Below are 14048 nucleotides of genomic sequence, written 5' to 3'. Positions count from 1 at the left end.
GATTTAATTTGACTACATTCCATTATCCTCATTTTTCTATTATTGATGTTCATCTTATTTCCTCCTTTTAAGACACTGTCCATTCCGTTCAACTGCTCTTCCAGGTCCTTTGCTGTCTCTGACAGAATTACAATGTCATTGGTGAACTTTAAAGTTTTTATTTCTTCTCCATGGATTTTAATACCTACTCTGAATTTTTTTTTCTCCTTTGCTGCTTGCTCATTAAACAGATTGAATAACATCAGGGATAGACTACAACCATGTCTCACTCCCTTCCTAAGTACTGCTTCCCTTTCATATCCCTTGACTCTTATAACTGCTATCTGATTTCTGTGCAAATTGTAAATAGCCTTTTGCTCCCTGTGTTTTACACCTACCACCTTCAGAATTTGAAAGAGAGTACTCCAGTCAACATTGTCAAAAGCTTTCTCTAAGTCTACAAATGCCACAAATGTAGGTTTGCCTTTCTTTAATCTATCTTCTAATATAAGTTGTAGGGTCAGTATTGCCTCACGTGTTCCAACATTTCAACGGAATCCAAACTGATCTTCCTCAAGGTCAGCCTCTACCAGTTTTTCCATTCATCTGTAAAGAAATTGTGTTAGTATTTTGCAGCTGTGAATTATTAAACTCATAGTTTGGTAATTTTCACATCTGTCAACACCTGCTTTCTTTGGGATTGGAATTATTATATTCTTCTTGAAGTTTGAGGGTATTTCACCTGTCTTATGTATCTTGCTCACCAGATGTTAGAGTTTTGTCAGGCTGGCTCTCCCAAGGCTGTCAGTAGTTCTAATGGAATGTTGTGTATTACCAGGGCCTTGTTTTGACTTTGATTTTTCAGTGCCCTGTCAAACTCTTCACACAGTATCATATCTCCCAGTTCATCTTCATCTACATTCTCTTCCATTTCCATAATATTGTCCTCAAGTACATCGCCCCTGATTAGACCCTTTATACAGGGTGATTCAAAAAGAATACCACAACTTAAGGAATTTAAAACTCTGCAATGACAAAAGGCAGAGCTAAGCACTCATATGAGCTAAGCACTACAGTTTCCATCTGAGCACTTGATATTCATACAAGTGGTTCTCTTTTCTCCATAGGTCCCTTTAATTTTCCTGTAGGCAGTATCTATCTTACCCCTAGTGATACAAGCTTCTACATCCTTACATTTGTCCTCTAGCCATCCCTGCTTAGCCATTTTGCACTTCCTGTCTATCTCATTTTTAGATGTTTGTTTTCCTTTTTGCCTGCTTCATTTACTGCATTTTTATATTTTCTCCATTCGTCAATTAAATTCAATATTTCTTCTGTTACCCAAGGATTTCTACTAGCCCTCATCTTTTTACCTACTTGATCCTCTGCTTCCTTCACTATTTCATCTCTCAAAGCTACCCATTCTTTTTCTACTGTAATTCTTTCCCCCATTCCTGTCAATTGTTCCCTAATGGTCTCCATGAAACTCTCTACAACCTCCGGATCTGTCAGTTTATCCAAGTCCCATCTCCTTAAATTCCCACCTTTTTGCAGTTTCTTCAGTTTTAATCTACAGTTCATAACAGATAGATTGTGGTCAGAGACCACTTCCGCCCCTGGAAAAGTCTTACAGTTTAAAACCTGTTTCCTAAATCTCTGTCTTACTGTTATATAATCTATCTGAAACCTTCCAGTATCTCCAGGATTCTTCCATGTATACAACCTTCTTTCATGATTTTTGAACCAATTGTTGGCTGTGATTAGGTTATGCTCTGTGTAAAATTCTACTAGGCAGCTTCCTCTTTCATTCCTTTCCTCCATTCCATATTCACCTACTACATTTCCTTCTCGTCCTTTTCCTACTGTCAAATTCGAGTCACCCACAACTATTAAATTTTCATCTCCATTCACGGTCTGAATAACTTATTTTATCTCATCATACATTTCATCAATCTCTTCGTCATCTGCAAAAGCTAGTATATAAACTTATACAAATGTGGTAGGTGTGGGCATCATATCTATCTTGGCCACAATAATGCATTCACCATGCTGTTTGTAGTATCTTACCCGGGTTCCTATTTTTTTATTCATTATTAAACCTACTCCTGCATACCCCTATTTGATTTTGTATTTATAACTCTGTTTCACCTGACCAGAAGTTTTGTTCCCCCTAACACTGAACTTCACTAATTCCCACTATATCTAACTGTAACCTATCCATTTCCCTTTTTAAATTTTCTAACATACCTGCCTAATTAACAGCTCTGACATTCAATGATCCGATCCGTAGAATGCCAGTTTTCTTTCTCCTGATAATGACGTCCTCCTGAGTAGTTCCTGCCCAGGGATCCAAATAGGGGACTATTTTATCTCCAGAATATTTTACCCAAGAGGATGCCATCATTATTTAACCATACAGTAAAGCTTCATGCCCTCGGTAAAAATTATGGCTGTAGTTTCCCCTTGCTTTTAGCTGTTGAATCTTGTATATATTAAAATTATCTCAGCTGTTTTATGTAGTATTATATACACAGTATTATATTTCAGGCTAAAATGTATAAAAAGAAATTCATTTGTTACAATCAATACAACTAAAATTATTCTTCTTTTAAAAATATTTGAAACTATGAAATATCTGGCATACTTAAAATTCCTATTATTAGTTGCAGAATCTAATGATAATTATTAAACTTATTTCTGGATTCATTTAAAAAGTAATGATATAACTCGTTGAAGATCCTTCTTTTGTTAAGAAAGTTTGTAAACTCTTTTCTTTGTAAACTCTTTGTAATAGTGTGGTTCTGCAGACTGTTAGGAGTAGTGGCCATGCCTCTGATGGAAATGGTTGTGTTTTTAATTTTGCCAATAACAATATAATTGTTTGTTTTATGGAAATGGAGATTGTGAAGTCAGTGTGATATAGAAGAATAGGATAAAGTAAAAAAAAAAAAATAAAAAACTCATAGCAACAGAAAGTACTTTAACAATTATTCGGATCAACTGGAACCCACGAAATCAAAATTTCACCCTCAACAATGTACCTCGAGAAGAAAGAACTGTAGCCAACAACAAGATAAAATGAAAGTAATTAAAAGTTTTTCTTTTGTGTACCTTACACCTGTCAAAGCATTCAAAACTTTTGCAGAGACTGAGAAATTTAATGGTGATGTTTGAGAGGGTAGGATTACAAATGGTTGCTTGTCCAGGATCAGTTGACAGATAATGAAGTTTTGCCTGTTGCAGAAGAAAAAAAGATAGTGATTTGTGTCATTTGCAGGTGATATGAAAGTCCTGATCACATGAAGAAAGAAGACGCAAGGACTGCCCAACAAAGTCATATCAACATTTGAAGCCAACTTTTATGTATCAACATTCACAAAATACTGTCAGCAGTGACAGATCTGATGGATCAATAAATTTTAAATGTTGAAACCAGTATTCTTAGTAATGTAAATATTTTGGATCAAAAAATTTCAACAGTTCAGGAAAACTGTATTCACAAAAGTCTGTATTCAATCAATGGTACTGTGTGGACCAACATCCAATCAAAAGTTTTCCATCAGACAATTTACACTCAGTGTATTTTCTGCACCACTGTAGAGATAGTTTTGTGTCACGCATGTGTAACAATCAAAAAGTTAAATTCATTAAAAAATGTCTTGAAGGCAAAGCTCTGTCTTGTGTAAATCTAAATTTAAGTCATTAGGAGACATATCAAAGTTTCAAAAAAAGTTTTTAAATAAATCTTGGTTGGAAGCTGTACAAGGGAGAATTATAAGTGAATTTCTGAATGGTCCAAATTATAGGAACAGGAATGGAACCCTGAAAGAATTTTGTAAGAATCAACTTAAGAAACTAACACATCTTGACAAACCATTTGATGAAATGACATTGATTGTTGCATTAAAAAGGAAATTACCAGAGAGGTTGCAGTGGGATTTATTACACAGACCTGACAATTACCTTGAAATTTTTTTATGATAATTTGTCAGGCAGGATAGGGCAGTAGAAAGAAGCATGTACCATAATAATTGAAATGGTAATAACTACAGAAACAGAAATAGTGGTAACTTCTATCAGGGTCAAAATATTAATACAAACAGAAATCTTGAACATCAGCAGCATAGGAATAATGGGGATAACCATGGTCAATTTAAAAGAAGAAATAATCATAGAGATAAATATTCGGGACATGACTGTCTGCCTCAATGGAGGTGCACAGTTTTAGGGTGAGGAATCACAAGTACAAGAACCCATATTTACACTTACAATTAGACAATAATAACAGTATTAATAATGTGGCACAGTTACCTGAAGTTGAACAGAAGGAACATCAGATTTCTCATTTATGTTTTGATCAAATGTTTTGGGATACTATGTTTAATTATAGTGAGATAGGTGCTAATCACTAACCAGAATGTGAGAGAAATGAGAATTTTGACACAGTGTGTATCAACAATTTCTTCTCTTGGTGAGAAAACAGTGTTATTGATCTATGTAAAACAGGTGATTACTGTATTGGATGTGAATTAGATGGTATTTTTGATTTAGGTGTGAATGAGAACCGAGAAATGACTGAGGTTGGTGATTCTGAGACTGGTAGCTTATTACAAATGAAGGTAGGTGAGGTGTGTGACTTTGATGGTGATGAGACGTGTGTTGTTAATGATGTTACTGATGAAGTAATTTTGGGAGAATATGATGATGATAATAATGATGATGATGATGAGTATTAGGTATTTGTGGAGTTTAAGAATAATGAAGTTTCAGAGTTATTTACATGTACAGATAAAGTAAGTGATGTTTGTGATGATGTAAGTGAGAGTCATGGAATACCAGTTCAGTCAAAGCAGTTTTTCATTAATGTAATGCAGAGTAATGATTCAAATAGTAAAGGTGAGTTGGTAGTGAACCTAGGGAATAAAGGTGAAACCTTTTTGAAATTTATTTGGGACCAAACTGATGATAACATTAATAAGTGTGCATTCTGAAATACGTTAGGTGTGGTTTGTCAAAATTTGTACCGAAATCGGTGGAATGGAATGAAAGAAGATCTAAGTAGGAAGTGTAATTATGACAGTACTATATTTTGTGTTCCTTCTGTAATAAGTGATGTTAGTTGTGCTATGAAACACATTCAGTGTGTTCAATCTTTACCTGACAACACGAGTGACTAAGATAATGCTGTGATACCAATAAAGTTGATAAAGTCCTGTAAAAATAGTGTGGATGTAGCATTTGATGAAATTGAAAGTGATCTTTTAAATGAAGCATATAATAACAGAGATGATGATTCAGATTTTGGATGCCCTTACATTAAGATTAAGATAGATCAGTGGGTAGGGAACTGTTTGATTGATACAAGTTGCCCAATCTGTGGTATATCTGAAACATTTAGAGACAAGATCAAGTATAGCAGGAACTTTGTAGAAATGTCTATTGCACATGTAAAGATAAGAGGAGCTACTGGTAAGCAAAGCAAGTATGTAAAATCTCAGGTACTTTTAACACTTAGTATAAAGACAAAACCTATGAACATGGATTCTTAAATATACCTAGTCTACAAGAAAATATACCCTATGTCTGTAGATTTATAAGACTATATAGTTGTGTTTTGTTTGTCTGGAATGTAGTATGTAAGATCATGGAACTTCTAGAGTTCTATCTTATCCATTGATAGAGTTTAAATCTATCTGTAGATTCATAAGACTATATAATTGTGTTTTGTCTGTCACAAATTTAGGGTGTAAGATGATGTTATTGCTAGACTTCTGTCTTATCCATTGACTGAGTTGAAATCTATCTGTAGATTCATAAAACTATGTAACTGTGTTTTGTTTGTTATCAATTTAGTATGTAACATGATGTGATTTTTAAAGTTCTGTCTTAACTATTGACTGAGTTAAAATCTATGATACACTATATAATTATGTTTTGCTAATAAATTGGTGCTTCAGAATTTGATACATATATGCCATGTGACTAAATGAGTAGATCCTTTTACAATTTTGAAATAGGACAATATTCATAATTTGTGCTAGTATCTTAGTATAACTGTGTGGCATATCACCTTGTTAGGTCCTTTTTTTGCATTTAGCTCTGATTATTAAGGGTTTCATATGTGACCACTTTTTAATCGCACCTGACATAAATCCCAGATAGCTGATTTTGAAAAATGGATAGGGAGAACATATCTTGTGTGATGTGAAGAAGCTATTGAGTAACATATTTAGTACACAAAACAATGTTCCAGGATTTGATGTGAATGCTAGACAGGAAGTTATGTACCCTTTGGAGTGTGTGATGAGAACTCTAGGGAGGAAAATGAAAGATGTGGGCATATCCATTTCCCACATTGCTGTGTGGCTGTACCCTGCTGGACCAATCGACTTACAAGAAATCTTAGGTGCTGGGTAATGTACTCGAGTATCTGTCAATTACATCTGTGTTGTGACTAAAATTTGTGAATTGTTAGCCAAGACTACTGAAAATAGTGTTATTCAGCACAAATGCATGTTTTTTCAAGTCGGGGGATTGATTTTCCAATGCACTATGTAACTTTAATTACTTATTTATTTACTGTTTTCTTTCTCTGTCAATTGTAAATGAATTTTCTAGGTCTTTGTGTATGTAGGTTAGTTCTTATGGACAGTTAGCAAATAGTGTGGAAGACATCTTCTAGGATAGACAATAAAACAAGATGTATAAATGACTGCGTTCATCCTCAAGCTACTGGATTGTCTCATCATTGAAAGCTAATTATGGCTATGTCTACCTGTATTTATGCTGAGTATTGCAATAATGTATCTGATTGGGACTTGAGTTGTGCACAGACTCATGCTTAGCTCTGTTTTGGGTACCTTGGTCATCGCGACTGTGTGTGTGTGTGTGTGTGTGTGTGTGTGTGTGTGTGTGTGTGTACTCAAGCAGAGCATACAACACTTGATTGATGCTAGATGCATCTTACACTTATTTTTTTGCATATAATTGAAATTATTGATATAATTATGAGCTTTATTCCTTTTGTTGTGTCAAAACATTTTTTGCTGGCTTGCAGCTGGTGTGGTTTGGACTCATGGGTCAATCCCCACATTGTAAACTTAGGCCCTAACGTTTTTCCACTATTTTGTTCCTTCTTGAATCAACATATCCTTAAATACTCTGGTTTACATGGCTGATTGCTTTTGTACTATATTCCTACTCATGACTGAGTATATTCTTTTGGTCTGTACCCAGCATTGTGAGTTTTTCGAGTCAGCTCACCTGTCGTATACTTAGGTTCTGAAATTTTTCTCTTCTGTTTTGTGGATTTTGAAGGTTTGAATGTATGGATGCTAATTTACAATGTGTAATTCTAGAATTTACCTTGCCTCTGTATTTATTTCTATAGTTTAGTGTTGCAATGGTGGAGTTTTAACCTTGTATTATTTGTCTTGTGACAGCATGTACCACATATCTGACAATCTGACAATCTGAATGCCACATCCTGATTATGACGTGTATAGTAGATATTTTTCTTATGTTTACTGTAATATGTTATGTATCATACTTCTACAAATGTATTTTCTATCTTTTGGTATCATTTTGTACACTGCATGGCAAACCCTATAGTTTCTCACAAAATATTATAAACATACTTTTTCCCAATTTTTTTATGGGATATTGTAATAGGACATGCTCCTCTGACATTACCTTCCCTTATAGAAATAGCCGATACCAAAAAGTATTTTGTATCTTGTATAGGTTAAAATTATCACAGCTGTTTCACTAAAAGAATTTCATATGATTTTGTATAACATGTGTTATATTTCAGGCTAACATGTATAAAAAGAAATCAATTTGTTTCAATCAATATGGCTAAAACTCTTCTTCTTCTAGAAATATATGAAATTACGAGATATCTGTCATACTTAAAATTCGTATTATTAATTGCGCAATCTAATGCTAATTATTAAATTTCTTTCTGGATTCATTTACAAGATTATGATATAACTTGGTGAAGATTCTTCTTTTGTTAAGAAAGTTTATAGACTCTTTGCTTTGTAAACTCTTTGGAATATTGTGAGTACCGCAGAATGTTAGGAGTAGTGGGCATGCCACTGATGGAAATGGACATATTTTTAATTCTGTCAATAACATTATAATTGTTGGTTTTATGGAAATGGAGATTGTGAAGTCAGTGTGATGTAGAAGAATGAGATAAAACTAAAAAAGTCATAGCAATTATTCTGATCAACTTGAACCCACAAAATCAAAATTTCACCCTCAAGAATGTACACCTAGATGTGAGAACTGCAGCCAACATTAAAAACGGAAATGAAAGTAGTTAAAAGTTTTACTGTTGTGTATCTTATGCATCTTGAAGCTTTAAAAACTTTTTCACAGACTGATAAATTTAATGGTAATGTGTGGGAGCGTAAGATTACAAATGGAACCATACATTTACTCCAGAATCAATTACACAGCTTAAAAATGAATATTTCAAGTGCCATGCTTACCTACATTTCACAATTATGAGACCTGACACATTGTTTGAGGAATCAAGGTGAAAATATTTCAACCTCTATGGTGATAACAAGGTTGTTAATGATGTTACCAATGAGTGTGTGGGAAGACACATGCCAGTCAACAAACACTAGAGAATTTGATCTCAAGTTTGTTGATGTGAGAAAAACTCTAAATCTCCAGTAAGATACAAAGGGGGAGATGCATCTGGCAGGTAAACAACAGAGATACAATAACATTAAGAATAACCCTCACCTTGAATATAAACACGTATATATTTCCCATGTAATAAACCTGTCCATTGGGCAAAAGGCTGTAGAAGTTTTTGCTTCAAGTAGAATAAACTTGGTCATTATGCAAAAATATTGCAAAAATACTATGTGAAAAAATCAAGGTCAGAGGCAATGTACACTCCTGGAAATTGAAATAAGAACACCGTGAATTCATTGTCCCAGGAAGGGGAAACTTTATTGACACATTCCTGGGGTCAGATACATCACATGATCACACTGACAGAACCACAGGCACATAGACACAGGCAACAGAGCATGCACAATGTCGGCACTAGTACAGTGTATATCCACCTTTCGCAGCAATGCAGGCTGCTATTCTCCCATGGAGACGATCGTAGAGATGCTGGATGTAGTCCTGTGGAACGGCTTGCCATGCCATTTCCACCTGGCGCCTCAGTTGGACCAGCGTTCGTGCTGGACGTGCAGACCGCGTGAGACGACGCTTCATCCAGTCCCAAACATGCTCAATGGGGGACAGATCCGGAGATCTTGCTGGCCAGGGTAGTTGACTTACACCTTCTAGAGCACGTTGGGTGGCACGGGATACATGCGGACGTGCATTGTCCTGTTGGAACAGCAAGTTCCCTTGCCGGTCTAGGAATGGTAGAACGATGGGTTCGATGACGGTTTGGATGTACCGTGCACTATTCAGTGTCCCCTCGACGATCACCAGTGGTGTACGGCCAGTGTAGGAGATCGCTCCCCACACCATGATGCCGGGTGTTGGCCCTGTGTGCCTCGGTCGTATGCAGTCCTGATTGTGGCGCTCACCTGCATGGCGCCAAACACGCATATGACCATCATTGGCACCAAGGCAGAAGCGACTCTCATCGCTGAAGACGACACGTCTCCATTCGTCCCTCCATTCATGCCTGTTGCGACACCACTGGAGGCGGGCTGCACAATGTTGGGGCGTGAGCGGAAGACGGCCTAACGGTGTGCGGGACCGTAGCCCAGCTCCATGCAGACGCTTGCGAATGGTCCTCGCCGATACCCCAGGAGCAACAGTGTCCCTAATTTGCTGGGAAGTGGTGGTGCGGTCCCCTACGGCACTACGTAGGATCCTACGGTCTTGGCATGCATCCGTGCGTCGCTGCGGTCCGGTCCCAGGTCGACAGGCACGTGCACCTTCCACCGACCACTGGCGACAACATCGATGTACTGTGGAGACCTCATGCCCCACGTGTTGAGTAATTCGGCGGTACGTCCACCCGGCCTCCCGCATGCCCACTATACGCCCTCGCTCAAAGTCCGTCAACTGCACATACGGTTCACGTCCACGCTGTCGCGGCATGCTACCAGTGTTAAAGACTGCAATGGAGCTCCGTATGCCACGGCAAACTGGCTGACACTGACGGCGGCGGTGCACAAATGCTGTGCAGCTAGCGCCATTCGACGGCCAACACCGCGGTTCCTGGTGTGTCCGCTGTGCCGTGCGTGTGATCATTGCTTGTACAGCCCTCTCGCAGTGTCCGGAGCAAGTATGGTGGGTCTGACACACCGGTGTCAATGTGTTCTTTTTTCCATTTCCAGGAGTGTAAATTGAGAAGGGATGTACTGTTAAGCAAAATTCTCTCATCAGCGGCAGACAAAAAAGTGGATAAAAATGGATGGTTCTAAATTCTTCACCTACAGATAACATGTGTAATCAAACTGAACGGTTTACAAGCTACAATCCAAATGAGGGTGAAGTCCCAATCTCTGATGGCAATGGTAGCTTTAATCCATCAAAAGGAAAGGGTGACATAAAAATTTTAGCCTTTGATGGATAATGATGGAATGAGAAACATCTGGCGAATGCTTTATACATGCCACGGACTCAGTTAAATTTATTCTCACTTGGAGTAGCTTTTGACTTGGGAATAACATTTAAATCAGATGAGGCAATACACATAAAGTTTAAGATTCCATTGGGTTAAAAGCTACATTATCCAGGCAAATATGGCCACTAAGATAGATTTTAAAATATGGCACAAAATACTTACACACCAACATTTTTCCCATGTAAAAAAGTTTTTGAAGCACATACAAATTCAATTTGAGGAAGAAGATTAGGATTGCATTATGGGAAAAATTCATAAGTTATTTTTCCAAAAAAGTAACTCAGAGCCAGAAAAGACAGTTGAGTTGATTAACAGTAATTTTTGCAGTCCTATACACGTTAATTTGGTTGATGGTTTGTGATACTTTATTTTGTTAAAAGATGACTATTTTCATTTTTAAACCGTATATTTCTTAAAACTTAACTCTGAAGTGGGCAGACACCTGAAATATTTCATAAAAACGATTGATAAGTGAGCTGAGCATGGAATTAAATTTATCACAACTGATACGGGACTAGAATTTATTAATGAAGAAGTGCATAAAATAATGCATTGGATAATGCATAAAGAAACCAGTAGCCTACAGCCCCCAACAGAACTGTGCAACTGATCACGAGAGCTCAACTTTATTGGAGATTTCATGGACAACATTTCAAGCTAACTGGCTGCAAATATGATTATGGGCTGAAACCATAGATATGTCAATTTATATACTGAATGGAACACATACAAGTAGTGTTGATGGAAAAACACCTCACAAATTTTAGACAGGGTTGGAATGTGATGTTTCTGAACTCAGGATATTCAGACTGATGGTTTATATAAACAATCCAAAGAACAGATAAGATTCCAAAGCTGAAAAAGGTTTGCTGGTTGGATGTGATACAAAGCTGAAAGGATATTGCACTTACTTCTTCAGAAAGATCATGACACTGTTTTCATAGGCAAATTATACAAGGATTGTAAACCTGGGAAAATTGTCAAGCAAGATAATCAACTATTCCTAATATCCTAGACCACTCAGGACATACAACCTACTCAAGAGTAGAGCCTGAATCAGGCAGAAGACGAGGAAACTAAATCACTTGGAGATAATCTAAATTCCAAAATTTATTGTACTAAACAGTAAGTCAATGAAGATAGCATAAAATCTGTGTATCAAATAGGAAGAAACTTATTAAACAAGGCAAAAATGAAAAAAACCCTATTAAAAATGCCATCCTTAATATAATCTCTGCATGTGTGAGACAGTGTTATGAGCCTGTCTCTTATCAAGTTGCAATGGATTGTGATAACTCAAAAAACTGGAAGAAGCTAATGCATGTGCTTAATCTTAATGAAATACTCAAAATAAAGGATTTTTGCACTGCATGCAGGCACAACAAAAAGGCTGCTATACAGTGAAGCTTTCAGTCAAAAAACATTTTTCTAAAGTGGCCCACACACACACACACACATACACACACACACACACACACACACACACACACACACACACACACATTACCACTGTTTCTCGCCACTGATGCCAAACTGATTGAAATGTATAGCAGTCTTTTTGCTATGCTTGTTTGCAGCTCCACATCTCCTTTGTAAGGTGAGCAGCAAACTATCATTTTCATACATTTTCATTATTCCATCCTGGAATTTCCATTGCTCAGTCTTATGACTGAACCCCCAGAAAACAAAGAAAACAGATGCAACTGTGGATAGACTTAAAGCACAACTTTTTACTAGAATATTTCAACAGAGGCACAACATTGACTGCACTGAAACCTACAATTTTCAGTCCAGGGGTAAGGTTTGACTCCATTAGAATAATCTTATCTGTCACAGAATCCAAAACCTTTAAGATGAGGCTGTTTGATGTTAAAATTGCATTTCTATACAGTGAAACTGATACTGCAGTATATATGTAACAACCAGAGGGCTTTGAGGCTGGTACTAAAAGAGTATGCTAACTGAAGAAAAATATCTATGGACTCAAACAAGTATGTAATCAACAATTTACCTATGTGCTAAATAAAATTGACCTGATAGCACAGATGCATATTCCTATGTTTTTGTAAGTGATGAGGGTGAACTCTAGAACATTCTAGCTATTCACATTGATAATGGTCTGGTTGTATCAGAGTCTAGAGAATTCATCACTATGTTGCTGAATGAGTTGGAGGAAGTTGATGTACCTAGGAGCAGTGTTAGTTATTATCTAGGTTTGCAAATAGAGCACTTTCAAGGCGTCTCTATCTTCATAAACCAAGACGCATATGCAACAGCTATGATGGAAGAGTACCACATGGGGAATTGCAGTGTTAAAGCAATACCTGCTCATGATTGTCAAATGTACTCTGAGCTGGGACTCAGTTCAAAAATTAACAATGTATCATACAGTCAAGTTGTTGGAAGCTTGTTCCATCTTTCAGTGTTAACTAGATTTGATATCATGCTTGGTGCACACATTGCTGATCAGCACACTAAAAACCATAAAAGACACATTGGAGTGCAGTGAAGAGGATCTTAAAATACCTGATGAGAATAATGAGAATAGTCTCTTGTGGCTTATATTCTCCAAGGAGTTTATTCATTTGTTTTTAGTGGGTCATATTATGCAGGAGATGTGCTTGTTCAAAAATCAACCACAGGTTTTATTGTCAAACTTGGTGAACCCACCATAGTTTGGATCTCTCAGAAGAAGAAAATGGTAACATTGTCAACAACATAAGCAGAATATCTAGCTTCCTGTTAAACAATAAAAGAAATTATATTGATCCAGTTATTTTGAAAAACATCATCAAACTAAGAAAAATAACAAGTACTTTGCATATAGATCATCAAAGTACCATCCAGTTGTTCAAGACTGCTGACTACTATAAGTGAAAAAACACACATAAATGCGAAGTATCACTTTGTATGAAAAAATTCAATCTGGAATTTGTCAGCTCTGCATATCAAGAATCTGATTTTCCCACTAAGCCCCTTAGTAAAAACTATGTCAATAAATTAATGTAGCTGATTTCTGTTCTTGATGCCAAGGACTTTTGAAACAAAAGACAGTGAAAGTGTTACATATTTATTAATTGAAGTGGGACTGTTGTAATAATCAATTAAAATGTTCTATTTTGTTTGTTTCTCCCATATTCATACTCCCGCATTTACTATGCTGTTATCTGGGACCTACATAGTGAAATTACTGATTAAAGACTGTCTTTCTTCTTGTAATATGTATTTGACTGTGTGCATCACATGACACATTTTGATTCCGTTTAGCAATAAAACTTTGTCGTTACAGTACAGTGAGGGTAAGTATAGTTTTACTGCGACTCCTTTAACAATTATTTTAAGAAGGTATTTTGATGAATATGAAAATTTACAATTAAAAGTAGAGATAAGCTAAAATCTTTCATGATAATAACATGAGACTGAATCAAAATGAAACTTATCTTTAAAA

At 36.4% G+C, this 14048-nt stretch overlaps 1 protein-coding gene across 2 annotated transcripts in view; it reads right to left on the bottom strand.

Moving 5' to 3' along the window:
* The window catches only part of LOC126260885 (integrin alpha-4-like), a 534755-nt gene that overhangs the window by 496761 nt on the left and 23946 nt on the right, over positions 1–14048 (bottom strand). The window lies entirely within an intron of this gene.

Source organism: Schistocerca nitens, chromosome 5 (assembly GCF_023898315.1).
Source record: "Schistocerca nitens isolate TAMUIC-IGC-003100 chromosome 5, iqSchNite1.1, whole genome shotgun sequence".
In the NCBI taxonomy this organism is placed as follows: domain Eukaryota; kingdom Metazoa; phylum Arthropoda; class Insecta; order Orthoptera; family Acrididae; genus Schistocerca; species Schistocerca nitens.
Note: the sequence above shows the minus strand (reverse complement) of the source record. Positions and strands in the feature narration are given on the sequence as shown.